Source organism: Stegostoma tigrinum, chromosome 13 (genome assembly GCF_030684315.1).
Source record: "Stegostoma tigrinum isolate sSteTig4 chromosome 13, sSteTig4.hap1, whole genome shotgun sequence".
NCBI classification, from domain to species: domain Eukaryota; kingdom Metazoa; phylum Chordata; class Chondrichthyes; order Orectolobiformes; family Stegostomatidae; genus Stegostoma; species Stegostoma tigrinum.
In genome coordinates this window covers 24,238,299-24,250,745 of record NC_081366.1, presented here as the reverse complement: position 1 = coordinate 24,250,745, position 12,447 = coordinate 24,238,299, and positions in this window count along the sequence as shown.

Sequence of the window (12,447 nt, the reverse complement as noted above, 5' to 3'; positions counted from 1 at the left end):
AATTAATTGTGAGCAGTCTGACTGTAATATTGAATCAGGGTTCAATAAACTATAGAAAAGTAACCAATTATTCTGTTGCTTAACCACATCACATTTAATCATTCCATCAAATGGTCAATGAAGCAAGAACAATGAAAAACATTTTCACTGTGGTTAAAAGTTAAATTTATACAGAAGAGAAACTAATCCAGTGATGTGCATTATAAATGTATATTTTAATTCAGCTTAAGAGGGCCCTCTAATGGGAGCAGGCATATTATATCAACTTCATTCCAGGGTTTCTCTTAAATTGAATGTTCAGTCAGCAGAGAATTTTCCAGGGACTCTAAAATGAACGCATCTTTTACATTACCACATTTGCTTGAGTGTTTATCTGGTATAATATTAGATTTCGCTGCTTTATCTCAAGATACACTTACCTTTAAGCTTTGTATTTTCACCACAATTAGAGTTCAACTGGAGTCCAAATACAAAATGTCATCTGCAAAACAGCATCATCACACTCCTCTAATGTGTCAAATTAGGCAATACACTTAATCCTCTGAAGTCCACACGTTCTACTGTAGGGTTGAGAGTGATACCATGAAATCATTGTTGACATGGGGAAATAGCAGGACAATTGCGTTAAGCCATAATGATTAAAATGAGACAATGGGCTGAACGGCCTCCATTTGCACTGTAGCACATCTGTGATTCGGCAACACTTTTAAATGAAACATATTGACTGAAATTTGTGATCATACGGTGAAGAAAAGTGCTTAACACCTGATTCAAAATAACATCAATAGTGCAGTTTCAATTCTGATTCCAGATGAAGTAAACCTCGGAACTCTGTCCTCAATCTACCTCTGAAAGTGGAAGGCAATAGCAAACCACTACGGGAAAAAGCTGCCAAGAAAAGGAGAGAGATAACAAAGTATAGAGCTGGATGAACACAGCGGACCAAGCAGGATCTTAGGAGGACAAAAGCTGACATTTTGGACCTAGAAGGATCTAGGCCCGAAATGTCAGCTTTTGTGCTCCTAAATGCTGCTTGGCCTGCTGTGTTCATCCAGTTCTATACTTTGTTATCTCGGATTCTCTAGCATCTGCCCAGAAAAGAATGAAGCTTTAGCAGCCAATGAGGTAAGAACCTGTCTTCAGACAAAGCATACATGAATGGATGATAACAATGAAATTGTCAATACAGTTATATGGATTTTTTTGGGCGATGCAATTTATAACTTTCCTTTCTTGGCTGGATTTATTTAAAAAGGAAACTCACATCTTTCACAGACAATTACGTTTTTTTAAATAGAAACTGCCAGCCTGAATGGTCCACTGCAAATTACACAGTTCTGCAATCTACCAGATGGAATGAAAACAAAAGAAGCATGAAAGACCGTATGTCGTATTGAATCGTACGCCACCTCTAGAATCTTTCAATTCGTAATGAGATGAGATATCAAAACCGGTCTTGAAGCAGCAACTGCTGTAGACATGAACTAATAGAATCTCTCGGGAATATACCAATGTACAGCGTAATTCAATGGCCTGACTAAATAGAAGAGATTAAGAATGCTGTACTAAGACAGGCAGAGAAGCTATCTACTTGTGTGTCTCTCTTTCCAAGGATGCCCCTTTCTGCAGTGGTCACCCTCCATGCAAACTGCATATTTTTAAATTATGGAAATCTGCTCTGTAAAACCCCATTCAGAAGAACAGCCAAACTAAAAAAACTGCAGCTTTGAATAGATTGCATTAAGACGAGTTATTGAGCAGTATATTGCGTATACTCGTGTATTTTAAATTTCTGAGACTGAAAAAGCCTTGGAAGTCTACCCTCTCACTTTGTGAATGATACATGTGATGGACGGGTCCAAATGATTTTGTGTGACCGTATGAAAGATGTTGCATAATCCACTCTTTCTTCACTCAGGAAGCATTTATCGGTTTGAATCTTACATTTTTTGCTGAAGCCCAAGTTGTGTCAAGTTTTTGAATGACTTGTCACTGCAAAATCTAACAATTGCTACCAGGCGTGGAGAGACAGTTTTATGAGGACATGTTGAGAAGCTTGTGTCCATACTCATTGTAATGTTGAAGAATGAGAGGTAACCTTGTTGAAACATCAGATTCTTCAAGAACCTGACAAGGTAGATGCAGAAATGTTGTGTCCCCTTGTGGAAGAGTCTAGAACCAGAAGGAATAATCTAAGGATAATTGGTCGCACATTTAAGACAGGTATGAGGAAGAATTTCTTCTCTCAGAGCGTTGTGAAACTATGGAATTCTTTACCACAGAGGGCTGTTGAGGTTGGATCATTTCAGATATTTAAGGTTTAGTTGGGCAGACTTTTAATCAGGAAGGGAATCACGGGTAGTGGAGAAAGGGCAAGAAAGTGAAGTTGAGGATTGTCAGTCCAGTCATTGTCTCATTGAAGGGTGGAGCAATCTTTAAGGGCTGAATGGCCTTTTTCTGCTCCTAGGCCTTATAGTCCTGTGAATCCAGTGCAAGGCAACCCTTTTGATGGCATACATTTGATCAACATCTTCAACATTCAATCTCTTCAGCACCAATGCAATTTGGCAGCAGTGTGTACCATCTCACAAATAATCACCACGCAGAGGACATCTCAAAATTCATTGGCACCCTTGGCACCCACAATATTTTTAAAAGCCTGTTGTGTGTACATATAATATATGTCCAGAACTGTGCTGCACATGTCCTGAATTTTGCCTCAAATGTAGCAGATAGGGGAAAGCATTGCTCCACTTTGCAGGCAGGAACTAAGAGGTCCTGTGGGATGGGATGGAACAGTAACAAGATTTCCACTTTCCTCAGGACCAATAGCAGAGGCCATGACACCAGACCATACCAGCCTGGTCTGTTATTGCCTTCCAGGTTTGAGCAGTCCTAGCCATTTGGAAAAATGCCCAGCACTGTTGGAAGAAAGTTGATGCACTTTTCCATTCTACCAGGGTAAGTGCCATTATTGTCCCACTGATTCCTCATACTCACTCTATCTCAGTAGTATATCCACCTCCCACCAAGGCTCATGATCAACTGCCAATATTATTGCTTGCAAAATCTTCATCACATGCTCTCACCCACTCAATCCATGATACTTTTGACCCTGCTACCCTCTGCACTGCCTGATCACTCGCTTGGGACATCTCTTCATCTGCATCAAGAGTAATGGCCAGGCCACACACTTTACATCCTGTAATACCTGCCTCCTTCTCATCCCATAAGGAAAACAGCCCACAGTAGGGCAGAAAGTGTTAAGTCAGGCAGTGAGCTGCCCATCTAGCACCTGACCCCTTACCTGGAGGCCATGTTAACTCTGATGACTCTAAGCCGGCTTGGATCATTAACAGTGACTGCCCTTGGCTGACTGTGCTAGGAACTGCTGAGTGAAGGCAATACCCCTTATTGAAGACTGCAGTAATATAAGTCTGGTGTCTATGGAAGGAGGAAAGCACCAAAAGGAAAGGGAGCGCAAGAGAGAGATGCTGTGAGCATCCAGGTAGTGTCAGAGTGAGTGAGCACTATGAGAGCAAGCATAGTGCCCAGAGATACAAGACAACCAAGTGTGGAGCTGGATGAACACACCAGGCCAAGCAGCATCCCAGGAGCACAAAAGCTGATGTTTTGGGCCTAGACCCTTCATCAGGGAGGGCCTCTGATGAAGGGCCTAGGCCCAAAATGTCAGCTTTTGTGCTCCTAAGATGCTGCTTGGCCTGCTGTGTTCATCCAGCTTCACACTTGTCTGTCTTGGATTCTCCAGCATCTGCAGTTCCCATTATCTCTGCCCAGAGATACAGTCTGGTCCACTCCATGGGCTGGATGTATGTACCTGATGGCACAGTGTCTTTACAGCATTATGACAATGATAGTTGCAGGTGCAGCTGAAGGTGTAACATTGAAGTACAGAGGTGTCATGTACGTGAGTTGGAGATCAGCTAAGTGAGTTCCTCAAGGCTGACATATGCTGGATGCCAATGCCTATGAGGTGGGGTGCCTATGGCCAATGCCAATGGACTGTGTCCTGAAATGTGGGTACATGGCTTTTGGTTTTCTGCTTTTCTGAGTGCAATTTCTTCAGTTGAACTGACTTATCAGTAAACCTGATGAATTTGTTGTTGCTAGAGACCACAGCAGGGGAAGAACTGAAATGTATCACATGAAAAATTTGTCAGTCCTGTTCTTCATTGATCTGTGAGCTTGTGTTGCGTGGAGACATTATCAGTGAAGAACAAGAACATTTAATGAGAATTTAGACTTTATACAATTCAATGTGTTTTATTGGGAATACTGCTGCTACAAGCTTTGTGCAAATAACGCTTTTCTTTTTCTGAATAAACCATACAACAACCTGTCCTGGGGGCATCCAAGAATAGGGCAATGACACCATCTGGATTTGATCGTCACCAAATGTGACTCTCTGAACAATATTCTCAACATACACAGCTACAACAGCAATAGCAGTAATACAGATCATTCCCTGGCGTACACCATACTTAGAATGTAACCCTTGAAATGTTACTGTTCAAAGCAGAAATGATGTCCTTGTAACAACATGGGCTGTATTTCTGACACAGATTAGAAAACAAGTCCCTTCACTCAACTAAACGAGCATTCTCCAGCATTCCTACACAAATTGCAGACATAAAATTAAACACGTATCAAAACCCCACCTACAATCCACACTCAACATATGGGAAGGAAAAACAGGAAAATTCTAAAGGATTCAATGTTAACACCACTGTCTTTATAGATAGATGGTAAAGTGTGAAGCTGGATGAACACAGCAGGCCAAGCAGCATCTCAGGAGCACAAAAGCTGACGTTTCGGGCCAAGACCCTTCATCAGAGAGCATCTCCAGCATCTGCAGTTCCCATTATCTCATTTTAGCTAGATGGTCCTGTTTGCAACAATGGTGAGAGATATCCAAACAAGATGATTCTAATTCCATTAAGAGCTGCTTGTAGTAAAGGTGAACAGACTGCTAGGTAATGTGCAATGGCTATTGGTTATAAATTTGCAAGAAGATCTATTTTCCTTCAACACATGGAATGTGAGAGACATACACACAAGTATCAAAAAGGCAAATAGGTCTATCAGCAAAGAAATTGTCTCCACTGTTATGTCCCGCTTTCTATTTATCTGTTTAGGTTTCCTTGGGTTGGTGATGTCATTTCCTGTTCTTTTTCTCAGGGGATGGTAGATTGGCTCCAAATCAATGTGTTTGTTGATGGAGTTCCGGTTGGAATGCCATGCTTCTAGGAATTCTCATGCATGTCTCTGCTTGGCTTGTCCTAGGATGGATGTGTTGTTCCAATCAAAGTGGTGTCCTTCCTCATCTGTATGTAAGGATACGAGTGATAGTGGATCATGTCGTTTTGTGGCTAGTTGATGTTCATTTATCCTGGTGGCTAGCTTTCTGCCAGTTTGTCCAATGTAGTGTTTGTCACAGTTCTTGCAAGGTATTTTGTAGATGACGTTCGTTTTATTTGTTGCCTGTATAGGATAGAAGACAGAAGAGTGTGAAATAATGGTCTCCTTGACGTAACAGCCCTGTTCACATCCATCAACATCAACCTGGCCAAAGAAACACTGATGACACTATTAGAAGAACAGAAGACACATACACCAGACACCACCAACCTCATCAGCAAGGACAACATCATCAAGCTAGTGGACCTATGCCTCACCACCCACTTCACTTTCAATAACAAAACCTACAGACAAACCAACAGTACACCCATGGGATCTCCGATATCAGGGTTCTTAGCAGAGGCAGTAATGCAGAGACTCAAACTAACAGCTCTGCCAATCATCCAACCCAAACTTTGGGTCCGCTATGTGGATGACACCTTTGTCATCACTAAACAAAACAAATTAGAGGAAACCTTCAAGACCATCAATAATACCCTTACTGGCATAACATTCACAAAAGAGGAGGAAAACAACAATAAACTGCCATTCCTAGATGTCACAGTAGAGCGAACAGCCAATGGGGAACTTCAAACCAGCGTCTACAGGAAAACAACACATACGGACCAAATACTGAATTACAGGAGCAACCATCCCAACACCCACAAACGAAGCTGCATTAGAACATTATTCCAACCAGCCACCACACACTGCAGCACAGAGGAACTATGCAGAGCAGAGGAAAATCACCTATACAGCGTATTCAAAAAGAATGGGTACCCTATGAACACAGTCCGCCGATTTCTCAGCAACAAACCCAAACAAACAGACAAAACTGGCCCAGAAACCATAACCACTCTCCCCTACATCAAAGACATTTCCGAAATGACTGCCAGACTACTCGGACCTCTTGGCATCAGGGTAGCCCACAAACCCACCAACACACTAAAACAGCAGCTAATGAACTTAAAAGACCCTTTACAGACAACAAATAAAATGAACGTCATCTACAAAATAACTTGCAAGAACTGTGACAAACACTACATTGGACAAACAGGCAGGAAGCTAGCCACCAGGATATATGAACATCAACTAGCCACAAAACGACATGACCCACTATCACTCGTATCCTTACATACAGATGAGGAAGGACACCACTTTGATTGGGACAACACATCCATCCTAGAACAAGCCAAGCAGAGACATGCACGAGAATTCCTAGAAGCATGGCATTCCAACCAGAATTCCATCAACAAACACATTGACTTGGAGCCAATCTACCATCCCCTGAGAAAAAGAACAGGAAATGACATCACCAACCCAAGGAAACCTAATCAGATAAATAGAAAGTGGGACATAACACCAGCGCTTCGTCGGAGGCTCACTGATGATGTTACCTAGAATGGTGACGAAACGTCTGAAAACTAATCTTCCAGCTCAGCGAGCAAACTCACATCCAGAACCTCAACCTGAGCTACAAATCTTCTCAAAATTCGCTATCTGTAAAATTTCTTTGTTACTGATGGAAGGGAACAGTTCCCCAGAATATTCATGATGCAAATTTGCATCCCTATACAAGAATATGTGCAGCCTCCACTATTGCAGCAAATGTCAAGACATCTCCCTTCTGACAAAAGTGTGTTGCCTTTGTCATACTTCAGATCTTGATTGAATGTATCTACCCCAAATGCTCATGTGATTTCAGAACTGAAAGGCTTACAATTGACATGATCTTATCAAGAAATATTTGATTGGTCATAGGGAAAGAGGACAAAGTGGACCTAAATGGATAGAACTGCACAAGCACATAATGGGCCAAATAGCCTCCTTCTGCAAAAGCAAAATACTTCAGAGACTGGGAACCTGATATAAAAACAGAGAGGCCATCCTAGCAGGTCTAACATAATCTGTGGAGAGAAAAAGAGAGTTTGCATTTCTAGTTTAATATGACTTTTCTTCAGAACTGAAAAGTTTGGAGGAGTTGAAGAACAGAACTGAAGAGCCCTGAAGAAGTCTCTGTTAATTCTGTTTCTCTCTCCACAGATGCCACCAGAACTGTTGAGTAACTCAAGAAATTTCTGTTATTCTTTCTGACCTCCTTCTGTGTTGGAACTCTATTATTATATAATCAGCAAAGAAAATAAAAAGAGCATGTTTTAGTTGCTTTACTTAGATATAACTAAGTTGTTCCTATTTTTCATTGTATCAGAATGTTAGAACAAACTCTATAAATCAGGATTTACTTTAATGCAAAAACTGCTGAATAAATACCAGAGTTAATTGTTGCTGCCAATTCACAAAAGCAGGAAAGGTTTGTATTATTGTTGGCACAATGGCTTGCAAGTCCTAAGACACCATTTTACTCTGCATGCTTGCAAATGGAAAATTATTTCTAAACACTATCTGCTTAATTTATTGCTTATCTCTATCATGTCAGAGTAAAACCTACTGTAATCTGCTATTTGCTTTTGTACTTTGTTCATGCAGATTATTACAGTTGGAACACTGTTACAGTTCACCAGTTCCTACACATGCAGATTTGTTTACCATTGAATAAATTGAAATCAGTTGGCCATGTACTCAGGAAGCGAAGTATTGCTGTTGTGGTTCAGCTGATAGCAGAAACAGCCTGTTCTGAGATGCGTGTCAATTACTATCATTGATCAGCAACAGTTGGGTGTGACAAGGCTCGGCAAGGACTAGCAGCGCATAATGTCCTAGTCTACTTAATCTAGATGTAGAGCAGGTGCAACGGAATCAACAGCTGAATTTTAGCCATTTGCACAAATTTGAATGGTAGTCTGCAGATACAATCGGACATCCAGATTTTTACAAAACCACTCTTGACTCAAAACATTACAATCTGCAATTTTACATGAAACCATTGCTACCAATTTCCAAAATGCTCAGAAGTCATTTGTAATTATTACACTCCATGCAGTTGATGTATGAGGGTTTAACAATTGTGATGCATTCACAGCATTTTAATCAAGCGCTAATTTACAACTGATCACCAGAAAATAACAGCATCAATATAAATTATAGAGGGCTATTGGCAGTTACATAGCCTGTCAAGAGAAGCATTTGTAGTCAACCTTCAAAAATTGTGAAATGTTGAAAAAAAAATCAAATGCAGATTGGTCAGATGTGCATAATTTGGTTCTATACTTACAGCTAAAATCCATTATTATTTTGATCTTTAAACAGATTGATTGCAACCACAATATACTGATGTCAATACAACAGATTTGCTATAATGTTTTCAGATTATTTTTCTAATAACTTCTGCTAATGTCATTTTTATTTTTTGGTTTTGGTTTCTTTCTTCCACTGCCTGCATCAGTATCCACTGTTGCATTGAGCTAATTGAAAATGGAAACTATAATACAATCAGCCAGAATCACTGAAAGGTTACAGCACAGATGGAGGCCATTCAGCCCATTGTGTTAGCACCAGCTTTGCAAGTAAGTATCATGACTCACACCACTCTCCTGCCTTTTTCCACACCCTTACACACAGTATCTATTCAGAGAATCATCCAGTGTCCTCTTGAACATCTTAATTGTACCTACGACCACCACACCTACAGTCAGTTCATTCTAGAATTAGCCATTCTCTCTCCATGGAGAATAGTGCCAAACTTTCCATTATATCCTGAAAATTGAAGTTCCTCATTTCCAGAACCATTCTGGTAAATTCTCTTCTGCATTCTCTCCAATGTGTTCACATCATTCTTGTAGTCTGGCATGCAGAACTGTACAAATTATTTCAGCAGAGGACCAAAAAGTGTCTTATACAGGTTCAACATCACCTCTTTGCTCTTGTAATCTAAGCCCCTAATATTAAAGCCTAGGAAGCTGTATGCTTTATTAGCTGCTCTCTCCACCTATCCTGCCACCTTCAAATATTTGACTACATATGCACCTAGAGCTTTGTGCTTCTACACCCCCTTTCGAATTTTACTCTACATTTTATATTGTCTCTTCGTGCTAAAATGCAACATTTTAGATTTCTCTGCATTGAACTTCATCTGCCATTTATCTGCCAACTCTACAACTTCTACAACGCTTTTTCAATACTGACCTCTTGCCTGTTTCTCTTGCAGTGTTATGTTGATTGATGTGAATACGGCGGGAATGTCAAATGACACCATGGTCTTGTCATCGTCTATTCTTATGTCCTTGAGGGACTTGAAGAACTACTGGGCTGAGTGGATTGAGTGGGGTGACTTGGCTAACCTAAGTGTTGGTGTGCCTGGGGGGGAAGACTATGCATCTGAGAAACACTAGCAACAGTGCTAAAAAACATGACCTGAGTGACAGGCAACATGCTGAAACTACTGGACCTGTGCCTCACAACCCACTTTACCTTCCCTGGCCAAATCTACAAACAGATCAACAGGACACCCACGGAGTCACCTATCTCCGGACTAATAGAAGAAGTAGTGATGCAGAGACTCGAAAGCGTGGCCCTTCGGCAAATCCAATACAAACTAAGGATCCACTATGTGGGTGACACTTTCTTCATCATCAAATGGACTAAACTGGAGGAGACACACCAACTAATAAACAACAATCTCACCAGGGCCAAATTCACCAGGATAGAGGAAAAGAACGAACAGTTCCCATTCCTGGTTGTCATGGTAGAATGAAATGCCAACAGGGAATTCCTGACAAACATACACAGAAAGGCCACACACATGGATCACGTCCTGAATTTCAATAGCAACCAGCCAACACCCACAAATAAAGTTCCATGTAAATGCAATTTAAGTGAGCAACAGCACACTGTAGCAACCCGGACCTACACCAAAATTAAGAAGAGTACCTGCACCAGGCGTTAAAGGATGATGGATACCTAAACAACTGGATCTGACAATGCCTATCACACAAACAACAAGGAGATACTACATGTCTTAACACACTCATCGGGCTACCATACATCAAGAACCTATCCAAACTGACCACGAGACTCCTATGACCATTGAGCATCAGAATAGCTCACAAACCATTGTCAATTCTACGCCAGCTGCTAACTGGAAGCAAAGACCCCTTATCCACTATGGGCAGAACCAACGTCATATACAAAATTCTATGCAGAGTCTGAGACAAACATTACATTGGACAGACAAAAAGAAAATTGGCCACAAGACTACATGAACACCAACTAGCAATAAAAAGACACAACTGATACTCACTCATCTCCATTCACACTGATAAAGAGAGCCACCAACTTTATTGGGACAATAACAGGATCCTCGGACAGGCCAAACAGAGACAAGCATGGGAATTCCTACAGGCCTGGTTCTCCACAAAAAAGGCAATCAACAAACACATAGAATTAGACCCAATATTTACACCACTGTGAATGAAAACCAGAAACAAGGTAATCATAGCCAACGGACTCCAGGTTTTAAATATCAGGCAGGAAAGTACACCAGTGCTTCATCGGAGGCTGCACTGATGATGCTACCCAGCAGCATAATGAAATGTCTGCAAGCTAATGAACCAGCTTGGTGAGTGAACCGACCACAGCAGAGAAATGTGCTGTTGTTCTTCCCAGCAGATGCTACCTGTTGTCTGCAGTTGAAAAAAAAGTCTAGGTTTAAACTTAAAGTAAACTAGTTACATTTCCTGCAGCAGTTGCTGTGATCATTGAATTTTGAATTGGTAGTTAGAGACATTTTACAAGTTGATCATTCACTCTGTACTTCTTATAAGCCAGTGGAAGCTTCCAGAGAAAGACAACTGAACATTAAGGGCTTGGCTAGCCAAAGATAGATCATCTGTACATTGGAATTGGGAAGCAAAGGCCACTGAACTGACTTTCCAACCTTTCTTTACCCATGTGTGTGTGTGTGTGTGTGTGTGGAGTTTATGAGGGGTTTAGTTCATGGCAATATATGCCCATGATACATTTTAGTTACTTGTAGCTATAGTCCAATACCTTAAGATAACTAGTCATTTTTGATTGGTAAAGAAATCTGGTCCATGCTGTCTATCAATTTTGGCCTGGAAGTCAAGTAAATTGGGGGACTGTATACTTTAAATAAAAAATAACAATACACACAACTTTGGGAATAGCAGTTCTTGATTTATAGCATGCTACCCAAATGGGTTATTTTACAAGTTGATCATTCACTCTGTATTTGGAGACACACAGATTTATCGGGAATAGTCAGTGTATTTTGTTAAGAGAAGGTTATGTTTGGCAAATCTGATTTGAATTTTTTGAGGACGTGACCACGAGTGTTGATGAAGGTAGTGCATTTGATGTGGGCTACATGGACTTTAGCAAGGCTTTTGAAAAGTTACCTTATAGTGGGCCACAGCATAACCACTTCCATCTAGAAAGACATGAACAGCAGATGTATGGGAACACCACCTGGAAGATCCCCTCAAGCCACTCATCTACCTGACTTGGAAATATATTGCTGTCCCACCAGTGTTGCAGAGTTAAAATCAGGGAATTCTCTCCCTATTGGTATTGTGGGTCAACTTTTAACATGTGGACTGCAACAGTCCAAATAGGTAGCTCATCACCACGTTCTCAAGAGCAACTAGGGACAGGCAATAAATGTTGACCAGCCTGCAATGTCCATATCCTTCAGATGAATTTTAAAAAGTAGGTTGGTCAAGAAAGTAAGAAATTCAAGGGAGACAGGCAAGGAAAACTGGCATGATTGATCTAAAACTGGCTGAGAGGCAGGAAGCAGAGGTTGATGGGAAAGAGATGTCATGTGTCTGTTTCTTGCAGGGTTCCACAGGGCTCACTACTGTACCCCTTGCTATTTATCATGTACATTCATGCTTTGGACTTCAGTGTAGGTGATATGATCAAGATGTTCATGGATAACACAAAAAAATGATAGCCAGGAGGATATCAATGGATTAGTCAGCTGTGAGGAGCAGTAGCAGACATAATTCATTTCAGGAAAAAAAAACAGCATAATGCATCCAGGGAAGGCTAACAAATGAAGAGCTTAACTTTAAATATTACGATCCTAGAAAGTAAAAAGATCAGAGATAT